Source organism: Octodon degus, unplaced genomic scaffold, assembly GCF_000260255.1.
Source record: "Octodon degus isolate 3935 unplaced genomic scaffold, OctDeg1.0 scaffold00026, whole genome shotgun sequence".
NCBI classification, from domain to species: domain Eukaryota; kingdom Metazoa; phylum Chordata; class Mammalia; order Rodentia; family Octodontidae; genus Octodon; species Octodon degus.
Window position 1 is genome coordinate 878,612 of NW_004524602.1, and position 18,940 is coordinate 897,551.

Here is an 18,940-nt window from a genome sequence, read left to right on the forward strand (position 1 = left end):
CATGACCATATTCTATGACAATCAAATTTCCATCTGAAACTCACAAAAAATGGGGGAAATAAAGTTGTTAGAAGCATTCCAGAAAGGGGCCAGGGAGATGGCTCAGTAGAATAAGCGCTTGCCTGGCAAGTGCAAGGGCTTGAGTTCAATCCCTGGTTCCACCAAAAAAAAAAAAAAAAAAAAAAAAGAAGCATTATAGAAAAAAAAACTGACAGCATGGGCTGGGTCCCTTTAAATAGTCCAGGGGCACATAATAACACATAGATACAGCCAAAATCTAACATACTACCAGATTTATATACACTAAGAATGCAGGGAAGACGAGCTCACAAGCTTTGCCTTTTTTATTAACTAGTGCCATAAATGGAAATTTATTATGTATTTGTTCAATTTTTAATAGCCAGAGATTTACTTAATATTCAATGTTTTTGTGAACAACTGTCTTATTAGCTTAACCAAATTTTTAAGTGTTATTATGACATTAACACAAGAAACTAATAATTATGAGCACTTCAAATTTATTAGTCTAATTTAAGTAGTCAAAAAGCAAGAGTAAATTCTTTCAATATTCACTGTTACCCCAATAATTCATATGCCAAAATGAAGATTGTATCTGAGTATCAGTAATCCAAGACTTTATAGAGAATAATACAGATTTGTTTATAGTTCTACCGTGAAGGATTACTAGTTTTTTTATGTAAGTCACTATGAATATTTGAAACACTTTTTAAAACTGAATCTAGCTACAGCATAATGGAGGAAAGAAGCACTTCAAGCAAGCAATGAAAGTAAGTTATACTGGTATAGAAATATGACTTTTATCTGAAATGCATGTACTCGTCAGTCTGACTGTGAACAATTACAAGAGAAATGCCCACAGAATGCTGCAGGGTTAGGCAGAGTACTGAGACAAAATTGTATGATCTATTTATTTTCTTAATGTTGTCTTGTTTTTCTCTATTAATGAAATAATTTACCCAAGTCTCTGTTTTCCTATTCTGTCTGCCTCAACAGGGAGAAAAATACAATACTATTCTAAAAATGTAGTGCTTAGTAATTTTTAAAAATAAAAAGTAAAACAAAACAGACACACACAGATTTAAAGTGTTTTATTTATTTATTAGATACAGTGTCTCATTATGCAGTTTGGCCTCCTAGTGATCCTAGCTCAGCCTCCCCAGCACTGGGATTACAGGCATGTGCCATCACACCTGGTTTTGGGACCAGCACAGCATGCAGTACTAGCGACTGAACTCAGGTCACTGCACTTGTGAGACAAGCACTTAAACCACTGAGCTATTCTACCCAGCCCTATACATATATATTTTTAATGGCCTATTACATTATGATTCTTAGTATACAAAATATACACATATTTGTATATACAAAGCATAAATGAAAATTAGTATATATCAGTGTTTTAATATTTTTAGTAAATATAAAATTATATTTAAATATAAATACTATGAAGGTGAGTCTCCCAACTGCAGAGATGTTTCCCCATATAAGTTTTGGTAAAACTTTAAAGGTTTATTAAGACCCTTGTCAGGAACAGATGGGAAGACTTAAGCAATCAAACCACAATTCTAAATGTACAGTATTCATGCTGGCATCTTACCTTCCCAGGCTTCAGGTCTCAACAACCTTCTAACGCAGGGAAAATCTCATGCCTCAACTTGGAATAAGACAAAGAGAAGCCAGCATCAGTTCACTTCCTGACAAAAGAAGTTAAGTATTAGAGCTGGGAAAAACTCACAGTTTTCACTCTGCAGTTTTCCTGTGTATAAAATAAAATTATTGCGAATGAGATAATGGAGTACTCTTTTAGCTGCCTTCCAGGTAGCTCCTCATGGAAGTGAATGATAGACACTAGCCAAAAGGATAACCAAAATTCAGAAGCAAACACATCATTTTATATAATTTCATTATGCAGAAATAAGAAAATGAAGAGACTTAAAAGCAAGATACACACTGCCTTTCAATGGCCCTCAGCTTTCTAGAACAGCAGCGAGCTAAGCCAAATCATTCTGGAATAAGTGACACAACTAAAACAAACTCAGGCAGAAGAGAAATAGACTTAAGAGAGCACATGTATCTACCTTGCTTCATAACCACATTTCACCAGCTATAAGAAGCACAGTGATCTGGAAAAAGGTGAGGGTTTTTTTGTTTTATTTATTTTTTAGATTTACTCCCTTTTAAGTTTTGTTTAAATGTGCTGAAGTCAAGAAAGATGCACCAGTTCTTCCTGAGAACACTAATGAAGAGTGTTAAATGAAGTTACTAAAATGAAGTGTTAACAAAATGCACAGCTAAATGGAGCAGTTGTTTTATGCATTTGCATCTGTTCAAAGCTTTGATACTATTATTTCTGTTCTGTAAAGCATCCTAAATATCAGTGTAATGCTTAATGATTAATAAAGTACAGTGCCAAAAGTCAAAGTAAAAAGGTCTTTGGCTTAATTAACATCACTAACACATTTAATGCCCCACAAACTACAATGTTCTACTGAATTCAGAGACAAAGTCTTATCTAAAAACAGTGCCAAGAACCAACCTATCTTAACTAAATGACCTCAATAAAAACCCTAACATTTTCTGTGGTTAATAAAATGACTTCAATTCTGATAATTCCTTTTAGAATATTAGTTTAGTAAAACATAGTGAGATACACCAAAACTGATAGACAAAAATACGATATATAATAAGACAATATGCCAAACACAAAAGCACAATACATGTTGATTTCCTTACATTTTCTAATTATAATGATCCCTAACTTAGTAATTTTACTTTCATATAACTAGCCTTTCACATGTCACATGCCTGTGCTCCCAAACTGTATCTCTGAAACAGACTTTATCACCTAACAAATGCTGACTTCCACCTATCCAGCAGTGGGACTGATATTGTGGATAGAGGACAGAGGTTGGTCTCAGCCAAGCCAGTGGGACCTCCCTGTTCTGACCTTCTGGCTATCTGAGCAGGTACTGCTTTTGAGGGTCCTGCTGGAGCCAGAGGTTGGAAACCAATTTCAACAAACAGTATTTTCCCAAGTTAGATCTCTCCCCCTCACCAAGCTGCATGTCCATGCTTTGCAATTTGGGCTCTGCAGGATGGGTCACAGGACATATGAAAGACAGTGAGGCAGCAAGAGAAGCTTCACTTAGCTAGTAAGGCAAGTTAGTGAGGACAATTCTCCTCCAATGTTTTCTCTATTAACCCAAGAAGTTCCAGTTGAAGGCTGAGTAATGTATCTAAACTGTCTAAGAAATCAGGGCTGGATGGCTGCTGCCTGGACTGCTCTGTGGTGGAAAAACTTAGGTAAACAGCAAAAAAGATCAAGTGTTCTAATCTGATTCTATAGGGGCCTGCATGTCTCATTATCTTTAAGTTATTTTACAATTGTGTAAATTGTAGAAAACTTCTGGTATGACAAATGAATTTTATTCAGTAAAAGGTAACATAATTGACCAGCCTGCAGATGACCTCAGAGCCCAAACTGCAAAGCATGGATGTGCAGCCTGGTAAGGGAAAAAGATCTAACTAGGCAAAATACTGTCTGATCAGTTTCATTCCTATTTGTAAATACATTTCAACATGAGAGATAACCTAGATGTGTGTTAGCAGGTTCTGCTTTGCATTAGCTATGAGATCTGTTAGCATCTTACTAAAGAATGGGTTCATTAATCAGTTAATGTATCTTTGACATATGTTCATGTTGTATTTGTACAAATTTTATGAATGTTTTAAAGGTCACTCATGGAGATGCCAGGAGATTGATCTTGCAGGACAAGGTGACCAGTGGCTGCTTCTGCACAGTGCATGCTTAGTCTTTCTTCCAAAGCAGAACTTTAAATCCATAGGTCTTGATTTCTGTAGATTGCTTTCCTCTCCACTAATTTTATTTTGCTTTTGTTGTTGGTTTACTTACGGCTGGCAGATTATCTCCCATGAGTAACAAGAAGGACTCAGGTCTTACAGTTTGACCCTCTGAAGATCTTAGTAGATGAATAATAACAGAGATCTATTCTCTTATGGGTGAGAACTGAGAAAATCTAGTTTATTAGACCTCAAAAAAATCTTTTTTTCTTTTTTTAAAAAATCTATTTGGTTGTTGCAGGGTCTCACTACATGGCTAAGACTTGTGGTGATCCTCTTGCTATTAGCCTCACCAGCACTGAGATTACAGGTGTGTGCCACTATGCCAGGACTCTGGCCAGCTCAGCCTGCTCTTGGTGAGGTATGTGGTATTAGGGATCTAACTACGGTCCCTGTGCTTGCCTAAGCTTGCCTAAGCAGGCACTTTAGACCATTGAGCTATCTCACTGGTCCCTATTGTCTATTTTTTAAAAGCCCAACTCAACTAAAAATTTTATGTCTATTGGAAAGGAAAACTCTTGACACTAGAGCCAGTGAGAATCTGTATTTCTGTGTTTACTCGTGTGCCAGGTTTATAAATCTGAAGCTATATTCTGTCTCTATGTGTCCAAAATTCAGGAGGGCTCTTACTTTCCTCTATGTGAGGATGAAGGGTATCTACAATTCAAATGAACAATGGGGTAGTGATAGTAAGAACCAAGGGTATAGTCGAGAAATACATAGGAGACAAAATCCACATGATTTAAGGAGGATTCTTAATTTTTAGCTTATTTATGTGGGTGTTACTGATAAAGGAAACTCCAAAGGAAGACATTTACAAGAGAAGATAATAAAATTTTACCCTATTTTCCTGCATTTTACCTTTCTTGAGAATAAGATTCTAGCATTTGTCCTTTGTTGTATCTATCCATTGTTCATGTTTCCAACACTCTTGGTTCTCTCACTAATTAAGAAGAAAGTGCTTTCTTTTTCTTTCTTTTTTTTTTTTTTTTTGCAGAACCAGGGATTGAACTCAGGCCCTTGTGCTTGCCAGGCAAATGCTTATCTTACTGAGCTATCTCCCTGGCCCCTCTGATTTGAATTCTAACTTCTAAAGACCAACTTTGACCTTTCTAAATATTTGTAACAAAAGCCTGAAGTCTCAAGGGACCTCCCCACTTTGGGCTGTACTTCCAGGAAATTTGGCACAGGACTTGAATTCTGCTAAATACAGTTTTCAAAAGATGTAATGTTTTGCCTAAAGCTAAAAAAGAGGACGTTTTAACACAGAGATACTCAGAAACTTATTTTGCATTTGTAAAGCAAGAAATGTTTTCTTATGTGTGAGCATAATTTTTCCTGGTTAGGAAAAATACAAAATGTTTTCATCTAGTAACAGAATATCTTCTGACGTCCAGTAGTATGACAAGGCTGCTGCTGGAGGGCTCTGCTATGAACATCCTTCATGTCAGAATGAAGTGAGGTTTTCTCGCTGAATTCCAAACTGGTTACTGGAGTTTTTGAAAAAGCTATTAATAGCTGTGAAGTAGGCCTAAACCATTTACAAACATTTAATGATGATACACTACTCATTTGTAAACATTTGTTTTTTATTTTGTAATCTAAACTGATGTAATTTATATTATTTTTAAAAATAATTTTATTGAGAAACAAATAGCAATGAGACAGTTTCAAAACCAATTAGTAGGACAGTTTCAATAATTAATACATTGCATATTGTTGTCTTACTGGTTATTCATTGTACAAGATGCAGACATTATATCTTGTCCACAAACATTATTAGAACAAACCTTTCTATTCATTGAATTAAGGGAAGGAAGCTGTATATCTATCCTATTTTGAATATACAGATACAAAATGGTCATTCATTTGTATCCCCTTTTTTTGTTTAGTTTTGTCAGTGAAGGGTATTCCATTGTCATTTAAATATTGTAGGTTCATGAATTCAGCGAAATATTCCAATATAGTCTAGTAGTCCATAATAGTAGTGGGTTTTCCGTAAGACTGGCAATGTCAGAAGTTGTTGACTTGAGCCTTTTATAGCTCAGCATATTAATATGGTTTTACTTTTTATACTTCATTTTTATACTTTTCTGCTGGATGGTTAAGACCAACATAAAGCAAGACCTATATAACTCAACATTTTGGCCCTAGCCTAAAAAGCTCAGTGAAGACTCAGGATATAGGAGATCCTGTACGGTAAAATCATGTAACTCAGTTGTGTTCCAAATTTTCTGATCAAGGAGATTATGAGTCCACAGAGGAAAGTGATCGATGATGTACAGTGTGCCTAAGGAAAGTCACATGGAGAGAAAACATTCTCTCAGGCTTTCACAGACAGCAAACTGGTCAAGCAATGGCCATGATGCTGACACTGACAAAGGATCTACAAACTGCGGTACAGGGTTTCAGAATAAATCTTGAGAGAATTTGACTGACGTTACTAGATACAAAAAATTAATATTCTTCTGTAGTGAGATATAACTCAGATTTCTAAAGGCCTTAAAACCAAAGATACTGGTTCTTATTTAAACTGTCTTTTGTAACAGAGTACAATAAAGTTGGATCAACTTACCAAAAAAAAAAAAAAAAAAAAAAAAAAAGATCTTGCATGCTCATTTATATTTTATGATCATGTTTTACCTTTTTGTAAAAACTATCTTTTAATACCAGGAATACTGATCAAAGGGTCATGAACCTGGGGAGATTTTTACCCTCTAATTAAGTTGCTAGAGTAGAGTGTGTTACGAAACTACACATATCTTATTTGAAATTTTCTATCTTATAGATCTTTAAGGTATCTTACGCCATCCCACTGATGATCTTCAGACACGTTTTCAGGAATACATCATACATGAAAAATAAAGGTAGGACAAGGCTCATGATAAAACATATTGCCCTGAATAAAGCTATTTTTGGCAATAAAGAAGTATACCTGAGAAATTTCTTCTATGTACCACACTAACTTAAATGACTAAGAATATAAAGTTAAAATGCACTTTCTTTTAGAATCACAATGTCCCATTAGTTAATTTATGTAATATATAAACCCCACTGGGATGGGAAGATAATTTCAAAAGAGGATGTTGTGAATAAAATCATCACCTTTTATTTATGGTTGTGTTTAGTTCATCACAGTTTTGGTGTCATTACTCGTAAAGATTAGAACTCACTTTAATGTCCACATCATCCAGGTAAAAGGTCTCTTAAGAACGCTTTGTATTCCTCTCTTGACTTGTCATCTAGTAACCTAAAGTGTCAGGATCCAACCCAATCAAAATGAATACATCTTGACAAATAAAGCCAAGATGACATCCCTGGAAAACGGAACTTAACTAAAGAGACCTTTATGTTAACAAGAAATTCTCTTCATTCTATGTAAACTCAACCTTTACACCAGAAAAAAAAAAAATTAACAAGACAATGAACAAAACAAGGCAACAAAATGCCTCCACAGACTTACAACTGTCCCAAGGCAAATCCAAGAGGCAGCAATGAAAAGAAAACAAATGTCAGCTGAGCTGCACAAAATGATTAAAGAAGAATCAAAGTCAATGAGCCCCAAAATAACATATAACTCAAAGAATGGTGTAACAAACAAACTGGTCAGTGTGATTATGGAAGAAACAAATATAAAATTAGAATATCTGATTTAAACTGTTTAAAATATGAATAACAGGCTGGAGAGATGGCTCAGTGGTCTAAAGCACCTACTTAGAACAAGCTTAGCAAAGCATCAGGGACCGCGGTTCAATCCCCCAGCACCACATGCCAGCCAGCCTCGCCCCCTGGTGGGCTGAGCTGGTCTCTCTCTCTCTCTCTCTCTCTCTCTCTCTCTCTCTCTCTCTCTCTCTCAAATAAATAAAAAATAAAAATAAAAAAAAATAAAATATGAATAACAAATTTATCAAAGAAGTAGATTCCATGAGAAGATGTCAAATAGAAATCCTAGGCCTAAAAAATTGTATTGAATACACAAACAGCAGAAATGACCAATGTGAGATAAGGTTTCAGAAATTAAGGACAAAATGGAAATATATGATGATATATTCTAAGAACTCTTTAAAAAAGTAAGAGAGCAAGGAAAATTCATCTAACAGCTACTTGATGATGCTAGGAAGACTAACCTAAGGCTAACCGGAGTTAGAGATTACAGGACAGCACATATGGAATAAAAAGTCTGTTTACAGAAATCATAACAAAAAAGTCTCAAACATGAGGGAATACCTCAACATATAGATAACTCAGGCTTACAGAATGCCAAATAACTACAACAAAAGATATGTTCTCCATTATACACCATAGTGAAAAATTATACAAAAACAGTCTGAAAAGCTGTCAGAGAAAAGAAAAAAAATGATCTCTAAAGGTAAACCCATTAGGATTATAGTAGACTTTTCTTTTTCCCAGAAAAATCCAGTATTTATTTCTATAGTACTTTATAAATGGAATTTTCTTCAACTTGTATCCATTTCCCAGGGCTCATGGACCCATTCATACTCTCCATATTTAGAACTAAAGGTTCCTTTCTTAAGAGATCTTAATTTTAAAGTAAAACGTGGTCCAATTTCTTGAATTCCCACTTTCTCTTCACTCTTGAATATGTAACTATGAAATCTGAAGAAAATGTAATCTCTCTGATTGTGGAATGTGGCCACCTGTCTTCCAATAAATTGAGGATTATGGGGAAAAGAGAAGCAAATATATGTCCAATTGAATGACCCAACGTTGTTGTAAAATTATTCAAAATTATTTCAGATACATGTTCTGTTGGGTTCTTACCCCTTTTTTTCAAAGATGAACACTGTTGGACCATTTGACAAGTGACTCAAAATAAGTTCATTTGGTGTTTTACAATCTTCATTAATCACAATTAGATTGGTAAAATCTCTTGAGATGCACCATGGAATAATTTTTTCAAAGCCAGTCCACTACTATAATAAACATGTGAGTTGGGTATAACTGTTGAGAGCTGCTGGCAGAGTTTTACCATTCTCTCATTCTATCTGATGTTGTGATGAGAATCTTGGGAGAAGTTTTTCTGTTGAAGCAAGGAGCAAACTTTTATGTAACTTCATCATAAGCAACCTCTTCATCATTAGGGTCTACTGTAGTTTCATCTCAGACTCATTGGTTGTCAATAGTCTTGGGTACAGGTTTTGGTGGAGCTTTATCACCAAGAACTTTTCTCTCTTTTTTAAGTTTTTTCTTAGCAGTTAACTTTTCTTTCTGCTGCTGCTGTTTTCACCACATGAACATTGTGTCGCTGCTGCTTGTTCTTAATTTCCCAAATGCTGAAGTCTGGAGGAAAAGCAGTCACTTCTGGGAGTTGGACCCCCCCTTCCGTCATCAATCTCTCCCCTGCAACTGCAGCCCCTTGAGGGTAGGCTCCAGTGGTTTTCCTTTTTAAACCTTTCTTTGCTGCTGCCACCACTCTGTTCCCTAGCCTTCACCACGTTGTTTGCTCCATTGCATCCATAGGGAGTACAGCAGACTTTTCAACATACATTATAAAAGCCAGGAGGGCTTGGAGTGAAGTATTTCAAGCATTAAATGTAAATAACTTCCAGCCCAATTTAACATAGCCTGCAAAATTATCTTTACAAATCAGTGGATAAATAAGGACATTCTGTGACAAAGAAAACTTTAAGAAATTCATGAAAATCAAACCAACACCCCCAAAAATATTTAAGAAATATCCCAGACAGAGACAACTAAGTTAACAAAACCACAAAGTCTGATGGAACAATTACAGCAAGCAAGGTAAATAGTTTTTTTAAGTGGAAAAATAAGTACATAATGGAAAAAAACCAAAATGATGGAAATAGGTCAGCAGTTCTCAGTAATAACTATCAATCTAAATGGCCTCAACTTCCAAATTAAAAGATACAGATTGGGTGGAAGCCAAGGCTCACCATATTGTGCAGCGGTGCCAGGAGCCACAGGGGCTGATCCCAGTGTCTCCTCTAGCTATAGCCATCACAGCCTCAGGCTGGGGCAGGAGCCACAATGTCTCAGGCTGTGCAGAAAATTGAACTCAACCATTAAGCAAAACATGGGAACTGAGCTGGTACGAATTACAGTGAACACCTCAGAAGGCAATAATAGATGGCTTGGAAATGGTAACCTAGAAGTCTACACAGCGAATTAATGTGCCCAATTTGTTTGTATATGTTGAAGAACATTATGACTAAAAAGAAGCATTTGAATAATTTTTGTGCAGATTGTATTGTCACAGCCCTAAGAGGTATCAATAAAGGATGTCCCGTCAGAAAAAAACTAGTTTCTAAAAGATCACTAAGGCCAGACCCAAACTTTGATGCACTCATCAGCAAAATTTATCCAAGTCGATGAGTATGAAGCTCATAAAGAGAAAGTATTAGCTAGGATCAACAAACACAACAATCAGCAGGCACTCAGTTACAGTCTGAAGATCTAGGCCATAAACAGATTATAGCAGGGCAAGAAGCAACAGATTGAAAATGGTAGTGGAACAGAAGATAATGGTGACAGTTCATACTGCAGTAATGCATCCAGACATAGCAATCAGGAAGCAGGCCCTAGTAACAAATGGACCAAAACATCTTATGATTCTGGGTTTGAACTTGATGAGAATAACAATACAATAGTTGCAATTGATCCAGTAATGGGTGAAATAGAGTTAGTGTTCAAGCCTCATCCCACACTTATGGAAAAAGATGACAATGCACAGACAAGATACATAAAGGCTTCAGGTAATACTACTGTTGATCACTTATCAAAGTATCTGGCTGTGAGGTTAACTTTAGAACTGTGAAATGAAGAATCAAACCACATAAACCTTGACATGGCCAGTGAGAAGCAGTAAACAATTCATATAGCAATAACCAGTGGACAGTTCACTGTATTAAGTGGCTCTTTTTCTTTGGAATTGGTCAGTGAGAAATACTGGAAAGTGAACAAATCCATGGAACTTTATTATGCCCCCACCAAGAAGCACAAATGAGATCTATTTTAAAGATCAAATTCTGAACTAAACTTTTTTTTTATAGCCCAATTCTTTAATATTAAATATGTACCATCATTACTTTTATGGACAGATCTTGGATATGTTGTTCAGTTTCCTTCTGAGCCAGACTCATTTATACTACTAGATTACTTCTTCCCCTTAATTTAAGATACACTTTTTGGCAGAGACTGAAGCTATTCAATACTTTTCCTTTAAAAAATATGTCTAAGTTGTATGCTTTCACAAAGTATAGTTCCATTTCCAGCATCCTTTGACCCAGGAAGTTTTCATAGCTATATATTCTTAAGTAAATATTTAATTTAATCATTTTCCCTCTCCCCTCAAAAGTTTTCTAGGCATATGGAATGTTAAATGTCATACGTATTCCAATCCCACTAGCCTTAAATATTTAGTTTTCTATACAAACTGTAGTACCTTCATGAAGAGCAGCGCTCAAATTGATAGTCCTTAAAAACAATTCTCATAAGATTATAATTTTCATGGTATTTTCTTTCATAAAATCTCATTTAAAAGGAGGTTCTTTATGAACTTCGTGTTTATTGTCATGCAACGTTATGTTTTTCATTTTTTCCCCTATCAGTTTTGAATTTCTACGCATGGGGAAGAGAATCAAACAAAATCTTAAGTTTTGTGGGAACATGGTTTGTTAACAGAGTTTACTGAAGAAAGAAGAACTGGTAGTAACAGGTAGTCCTCAATTGTATATTTAAGACTTCTTTTTTTGTACTCTGCTGTCTTTCTCTATTATATATTTTTGATGTTCTTTTCCTATTAAAATATCATAGATACCAGGAAAAAAGATATATATTGGTAGATTGGATCAAAAAAACAAAAGCCAATGATTTATTGCATTCAAGAAACTAAATCAAAAAGAAATTCAGACTAAAACTCAAATGAAGGAAAACAATATTCTATGTACCAAGACCCTGAAAGCAAGCAGGGTTGACAATCTTATCTTCAGACAAAGTGAAATTGAGACTAAAACTGAAAGCAAGATAACCACATTATAGTGAAGGAAACAATTCAACAGGAAAAGGTAACAATTGTAAATATATATGCACAGAATAGTTATGTATTCAGTTTCACAAAACAAACAGTATTGGACATAAACAATCAAATAAAAGCCAACACATTCATAGTGAGAAAACTCAATATCCCACATTCACAAAGAGATTAATTAAACAAAAAACAAATATGAAATCCAAACAACAGTTTTAAACAAATGGACTTAATATATTTCTATGGTGTTCTATCCTACTATAATAGAACACATATTTTTCTCCATAGGACATGGAACTTTCTCCAAAGTCAGTCACATATTAGTCAATAAAGCCTGCTTAAATAAATACAAAAGACTCAAACCACCCCATAGATACTGTCAAACCATAGTGCACAGATACTAGAAATCAATCACATAAGAACCCAGAAATTTTACAAACACCTAGAAATTAAATACTGTAATACAATTCTGAATACTCAGTTGGTCACAGAAGAAATCAAAGAAGACATTAAATAATTCTCAGAATTAAAGATGAGGGCACCACAACATACCAGAATTTATGGGACACAATGAAAGCAGTCCTTGGAGGGTACATTGTTGCAGTTAAGGCTCATATTACAAAAACATAGTGAGCTTAAATAATGTAATGATGGACCTCAAGATACTAAAAAAACAAAAACAAACCTAGTACAAAGAAATCATAAAGAGTGACAATTAAGTGGAGCCTAAAAATATACAAAGTATCAATGAACTAAAGAACTGTTCTTTTAAAGATTAAACAAAATAGACATCTAGTCAAACCAAGACAAAGCAAACAAACCCAACCAAAAGAAAGAAAAGAACGTATCAATGCAATTAGAAATGAAAAAGGTAGAATCATACTAGACACTGCTGAAATTCAAGAGATCATTAGTTAAGCACTTTGGAAAATTGTATTCCAACAAATCAGAGAATCTCATTGAAGAAATGGCCAGATTCCTAGACACATATGAATTATCAAAACTGAATCGAGGAGTAGGATGTTGCTGTAACTAAAAATCTGAAATGTGTGGCACAGCACTTTGGACCAAACAGTAGGTGGAGTTCTAATGGGCAGTAAGGAGACTATAAACAGAGGATTCAAGTACAAAGAGAAAACTAGTATATAGAGGCTGAAGGTGCTCCCAACTACTGATCCCAGATGATACTCTGAGGAGTGGAATTTTCTAGGTGAGATCAGTCCAAATTCCTGTTGTTTCGAATTATAAACAGAGAAAAAAGAAAGAAATCATCTTTAGGGTGATTTATTATGTAAACTACTACAAAACAAGTGAAGTGAAAATGTAATAAAAGAAACAACCACAGAAATTTAAGAAAAATTTTAAAAAATCATAAAAGAGGTAATTTATTTCATTACAAATAAATTTGAAAACCTGGATGGACTGAACAATTTTATAAGAAAATATAGTTTACTAAAAATGACTCCCAAAGAAACAGTCTAAATAGACTTATTTGCTGAGAAAAAAAATCCAAACTAATCATCCTCCATAAAAGAAATTTAGGAGCTAGTTCTAAAAACAAACATAAAAAACTAAAATGAGACAACAGTAAAACAAACAATAAAAACACCTATGATCTTGACAGTTGCACAGATAATTCTCCCAAACTTTATTTGTATTTATTTATTTAGTTAGTTATTATGAGGAATCAAACCAAACTTTAAAGTTTAGATAATTCTATGCTAAACTAGTCTAAGTCTTAGAAAAATTCAACATTCCTCAATAACATGAAGATATTGATTCTAAAACAAAACAAAGATTGTATAAATAAGAAAACTATATCTCTTTTATGACTATAATTGCAAAAATCTTAATTAAAATATATGCAATAACTATCAGCAGACTATTAAAGATAAATGGGCTGCTCATTTCAGCCACACATATTCTAAAACTGGAAAGGTAAACCCTGCACAAGAGTGACACACAAATTATGAAGGGTTGCATATGAAAAAAATGGCTTATACTACAGGAATATGAGAATGATTCAAAATCAGGAAATGTAATAGTACAACTAACCATTAAGGTGTACAGTTAAAGAGAAAAAACACAATCATGTCCACTGATGCAAAAAGGCATTTGATAAAATCCAAAAACCATTCTTGATTTAAAACAGCACTTGATAGATGTGAGTTTCCACCTGGCATGTTTTGGTAAGATTCTAGAGTAGGGGTAGTGAACCTACAGCATGCCTGTTGCAGTGAACCATCTGAATCACTGAAACCTTCTGTAGGTAAGCCATCACTGTTCTAGAAGATAACCAACTCCAGCTGCCTGCAGAAGGCCATAAAGACCTGTACAACACATGAAAGCAACTCCTTGGAGGTCCTGGAGATGGTTCATACTTGTCTGGGGGAACAGACATAGGAAACAAATATACAAGCAAGCACCTGTTTCTGTAGCATTTACCAGGGGTGACCTCAACAGCAGAGGTCCATACATAACACTTTCTGACCATGGGAACAAGAAAAAGCAGCTATAAATCCACTGAATTCTGAAAGAGTATTCTGGATAGGAACACAGCAGAGAGGGGATCCCCAAACTTTCTACCTACAACTCTAAGTAATGCCTAAAATTCACGTTCAGAACAGACTTAAAGCAGCTCCCCTATAAACAAAATATCTGAACAGAATGGAGTTGCCACATACAAAACAGTGTTTGCAGAAGTCCAGCCAAGAAAATTGCTTATTAAGCAAGAGTACCCATGCTCAGTGGAGAAAAAAAAAATAGAATCTAGAATCTCCACAATTTAACATTCATAATGTCTCAGTAACAGTACAATATCAGCATTCTGAAAGCCAAAAATAGTGAACTGTCCAAGCCAAAATTAAGGTGATATTGGAACCACTAGATAAGAATGTTTTATGCCACAATGAAAACTATCTTCAACAAAGCAAAGCAAAATATTTGTATAATATATAAAAATCTCACTGAGAAATGGGAAGTCTCAGCACAGATACAAAATCAAAATTGAAATCCAAGAATGGAGTAGGTTTCACTTAAGAAAACAAAAATAATCAAAATATCTTAGCATAAAATATATCTTTCCCAAGCAAATGTTAGCATCAGTTACTGGAGCAAATACTAAAGGCATTCCTACGATGTCAAAACAAGCAAGTATCTATGCTACTATTACTAGATATCATACTGAATATCCTAAAATACAATTAACTTACACAAATAAAAGGTACAGCAACTATAAAAGGGTAAGAAAAACCACTACTATCAATAAATGATACAATAATATACAATGAAAATTCAAGGAAATAAAAGGAAAATTCCTACAAATAGTAACATAATTTAGTAAGACAGTGAGGGCAAGTAATACATAGAAATCACTCACCTTATATACAAACAATAATTAGAAGACGGAAAGAAGGGCCGGCCAAATAGCTCAGCAAATTAAAGCACCTGCAAGCAGGCACAGGGACTAGAGGTTTGATCCCCAGGCCTGCCCTGCCAGCCCCACCCCTGGGGCATGCTGAGACAGCAATTGAGACTGGGTGTGGTGGTGCATGCCTATAATCCCAGCTCTTAGGAGGCTGTAAACAGGTGGATCACTATGAATCAGATCTAGTAGCAAGACCCTGAACACCCTTAGACCCTTCCCTAAAATACAAAAAAAAGAGAAAGAAAGAAAGAAAATGGAAAGAAATAAAAGGTCCATCTCATCGTAGAAACAAAAAGATGAGATAATGAGGAATAAATTTAAGAAATATATAAAACTTACATAAAAGCTTAAAGCAAATTCTAGGCTACGTAGATTCAACACCAAAAACACATAAATTTTAAGTTAATTTATAAATGTAGATGTTACCCAATACCTAAAATCTGAAACCTTGAAAGCTCCTAAAAAAAATCATTGACTGTGGGGAGATGAAAGGCAGAGCACTTAAATGAGCCAGCAATTGAAACTGGGCGTGGTGGCGCGTACCTGTAATCCCAGCACTTGGGAGGCTGTAAACAGGAGAATCACTATGAGTCCGATATAGTAGTGAGACCCTGAACACCCTGTAGACCCTTCTCTAAAATACAGGAAAAAAAAAAAAAAACACAATATACTTCAATAGTTGGAAGCAGGTAGGATATGCATAAGTTCATGCACATTGTGGCTGCTATACTGGCAGCATGTTGGCTATGATAATATAAACAGATGTTCCAAAGTTCCTAAGTATAAGTCCTCCACTATGAAGGAGTTTCAGATGATGTGCATTTACCATGACATTACCTTCAATACTGAGGTAGTTCAGAATGTGGACTAAACTTTGTCAGTTGTAAAGACTGAGAAGTTAGGTGGGGGAAGTTCTACAGTTATGTGTCAAAGAGGGAGTCAAACTCAAAGAAGTTGACTCTTACATAACTGTTAATAGTCTCACTTTTATGGTGAAACATTTCACAAATTGCATAGGTAACAAAGTGCTTATAATGTGAAATATCTTAATCTCTTGGCAAACTTGGGTTTTAGCTGAATGGAGAACTGTTTGTTTTTGTACATTTCACATATAACTCTGAATAAGTGGAATAAAACACATGATGCCATGTAACCAACCAGTGATGTGAGCTTTGATCTGAATCAACAAATACATGCTAATATACATCAGAAAGAATCAATTGGAAAGAATCAATTGCATATGAGGTCCCACAAACCCTGAGAAAGAGAACAAAGACATAAATTTATTCCATAAGGTGCCAAACAGAAGCCTACACTAACTTAAGTTCAAATAAAGCAAAAATTCTGACCTAACTGCAATCATTTTGTTCAATAAAGTTAGAGTCACTCTGTTCTCTGCCACTTACTTAGCTAAACTGCATGATTTGTTGTCAAATTGTAACTTCTGTGAATGTTCTAAAAACAATTTTGCTACATACAATTATGCTCACCACAAGATACTCACTGTACCATAATCTTCAACTAAAGCTTATCTTGTTCTTATAACTTCTGCTTGCCACCCTAGAAGAAATGCAAGTTCTCTATAATCAGCACCTCACTACACAGCTCAAACTTGTAGGGATCTTCCTGTCTCAGCCTCCCCAGTGCTGGAATTACAGACATGCTTTGGAGATTACTCCTAATATCAATAAAATTTTCTTTCTTCTCCTGAGCTCCTAGCTATGTTGACCCAGTTTTTCCCATAATACAAAGAGTGCAATTTCTGCTTCAACTGAAAGTAATGTAGATTTCTGGATGTCCATTCAGATACGATGGAAAGATAAATTTTTTAAAGATACAATCCTCATCTGATTGCAGTTTTCTTTTGCCAGTGAACTCTTAACATTTCTTCTACCACAAAGATGAATGCTCACAGCTATTGCTTGTTTATAAGTCTTCGGATGTAACTCATCCACAAAGTCTATTAAGTCTTGATCATTACGTTTTCAAATATATTTTCTGTCCCTTTCTGAGATATCTTATTACATATATTAGACCCCTGATTTCATTCCATAGTTCACTGGAACTGTGTTCTTTAGTCTTTTTTTACCTTTCTAAATAATCCCTGACTTATAGTATTTGTTTGTTTGTTTCTGGTGGAACTGGGGCTTGAACTCTAACCCTTGTGCTTGCCAGGGAAGCGCTTATTCTACTGAGCCATCTCCCCGGTCCTTAAAGGTTGACCTTCGTTAGAGGTTTTTTGTTTTGTTTTGTTTTGTTTTTGTACCAGTGATTGAACTCAGGACCTTGCGCTTGCCAGGCAAGCACTTATTCTACTGAGCTATCTCCCTGGCCCATAATAGTTCAACTTAGAATTTTTCAACTTTATGATGATGTGAATGCTATATACATTTCATGGAATCTGTATTATGAGTGGTGATCTCTTTATTTTATTTATTCATTTTAATGAGAAAAAATAAAATAGCAATGAAACAGTTTCAAAATAGGTTGACAGTTACAATAATTAATACATCTCATGTTGCTAGGCAGCACCCAGCCAAAGTTCCAAGTCAGACACACAACCATAAAGGTAAGCAACTGATAGACAACAATGTACTGTCTATAAGCTGTGATATTCAGCACATTGGGTATATTAAATTTATTTTAAAGCATTTATTTATCTATCTATTTATTTCTTTATTTGGTGCAAGGTCTCACTACGCAGATCGGACTCATAGTGATCCTCCTGTGTCAGCCTCCCCAGTGCTGAATCACCATGCTTGTTTTTGCTGGCTGGCACAATGGTATGGCATGCAGTGCTGGAGATCAAACCCAGGTCCTTGCATTTGTCAGACAGGTGCTTAGACCACTGAGATATCTCCCCAGTCCTTAAGTGCATTTTTAACTTATAGTATTTTGAACTTATGATAGATTTATCAAGATGTAACCCCATTTTAACTTGAGAAGCATTTTTATTTCAGAAAGTATCAATCATTATGTCTTCTTGTTTTATTCTGCAAGATCTAATTTTTTAGCCTGTCTAATGAATGTTTTTTAGATTTTTTTTTTCATCTTAAAAAAACCTTCAGATTCTCATTAAGTTTAGTTTTCCCTTAAATTATTACACTGAATGTAATTTATTTAAAGCTGTGTTTGGCAATTCTATCATTGTTTATATTGACTGATTCTCCCACCCAGTCAAGTTTTTCTGATTTTTATGAAACGTTAACTTAGTAATGTTTTATTACTCACTGGATATTGTGGTTATGTTTTTTAAGTGTTAGATTTTATCTTCCTATAGAGTATGCTGGATTTTGCTTTGGGAAGCAGTTACTTGTAAATCAGCTTTATAACTACTTGGCCTTAATACTAAAGACTGACTTCTTAGATCTCAAATTAATGTCCTAGGTGTTTACCCATGATACTACATTACGTTCAGAAAGGTATTCAAAAGGAATGCCTGAGACACACATGTGTAAATATCGTATAGTCTCCCTAGTATAAAAACTCCAAAGAAGAAATACAAATAGAAAGATATAATACAAGGAAAAGGAAAGCAGGATCTCAAGGACTAACTAATCAAGAGAGGGAAAGGAGAAGAGCTAGGAAACATGACAATGTCAAGCCATACAGTTATATGTAAA

The 18,940-nt window shown here is 34.9% G+C and overlaps 1 protein-coding gene and 2 pseudogenes across 3 annotated transcripts in view; 1 reads left to right on the forward strand and 2 right to left on the reverse strand.

The window, feature by feature from the left end:
* Nrg4 (neuregulin 4) overlaps positions 1–18,940 on the reverse strand; it is a 129,824-nt gene that overhangs the window by 37,156 nt on the left and 73,728 nt on the right. The window lies entirely within an intron of this gene.
* Positions 8,322–9,800, reverse strand: LOC105741839 (annotated as a pseudogene).
* On the forward strand, positions 9,921–11,073 carry LOC105741840 (annotated as a pseudogene).